Genomic DNA, 1,207 nt, shown 5'->3' with positions numbered 1-1,207 from the left:
TACCTTGCTGTTTTTATATTTCATATTACAAAAACATATATCTACCATCCATATTGCACTTCTGAAGTTCTACTAATTTTTTAATTAGTAAGTTGAATCACCTACTCTTTATTATAATAAAAACATCATTTCAGAATGAAAAATAGAAAAGTTTTTTTTGATCATTTATCAACCCTTTCATGTTTCTTAATTTCGTCTAATGATTAATTAAGAGGGTTGACCTGGTCATTGATACGTATAATATCCAAATACCAAATACGCTCAGTGTGTGATCCACAGAAAGAAAAAAGAGTTGTTTTGGTGAACATCAAAGAAAAAACTTGCCCTTCTTCAATAAAAAATTCTTCTAAAAATGCCGAACCCAATCGTTGCATAAAAGTTTGTACCGTGCTTTTATGTTTACGAGCTAAAGTTCTAGCGCATAAAAGTCGAATTATATACTTTAGTTGATACAAAGTCCATTTTTTCGAAGATCCACTATGATAATGAAAAAGAATTCTATATATCCGACCAAACCGATCAAGAATATCCCAATCTGATTAATCTATCCAAATGGGTTTACTAATAGGAAGCCCCGATCCAGTACAAAATTGAGCTTTTGATAAGTATCCTATGAGGAGAGTAGCGGGGACTATGGTATCGAATTTTTTCATTTGAGTATCTATTAGAAATGAATTCTCTAGCATTTGATTCCTTACTAACAAAGAACTTTTGGTACACTTGAAAGGTACCCCATAAAATCGAAGCAAGAGTTTGCTAATTGGTTTATATGGATTCTTCGCGGCTGAGTCCAAAAACAGAAATAATATTTCCAGAAATTGATAAGGTAGCATTTCCATTTCTTCTTCAAAAAAAGTGCCTCTTGATGCAAGAATTGCCTTTCCTTGATATCAAACATAATGCATAAGAGGATCCATAAAGAACCTGTAACACCCCGGATGTAATTTACCTTATATGTACTCCAACTCTTGCCGTTTCCGGTACTAAGTTATTTTATTTCCTCAGGTTTGGGTTTTTGTCTCCATGTGTTGTTGCCTTTGTCATGCATCTCATATCATGTCATCATGTGCATTGCATTTGCATACATGTTCGTCTCATGCATCCGAGCATTTTCCCCGTTGTCCGTTTTGCATTCCGGCGCTCCTATCTCCTCCGATGCCCCTTTCTACCTCTTTTCGTGTGTGGGGGTTAAAAATTTCCGGGTTGG

General features: G+C 35.0%; 1 pseudogene; it reads right to left on the bottom strand.

Moving 5' to 3' along the window:
- Nucleotides 1-203: 203 nt before the first annotated feature.
- Nucleotides 204-898, bottom strand: LOC123129585 (maturase K-like; annotated as a pseudogene).
- Nucleotides 899-1,207: the final 309 nt, after the last annotated feature.

This window comes from Triticum aestivum, chromosome 6A (assembly GCF_018294505.1).
Source record: "Triticum aestivum cultivar Chinese Spring chromosome 6A, IWGSC CS RefSeq v2.1, whole genome shotgun sequence".
In the NCBI taxonomy this organism is placed as follows: domain Eukaryota; kingdom Viridiplantae; phylum Streptophyta; class Magnoliopsida; order Poales; family Poaceae; genus Triticum; species Triticum aestivum.
Note: the sequence above shows the minus strand (reverse complement) of the source record. Positions and strands in the feature narration are given on the sequence as shown.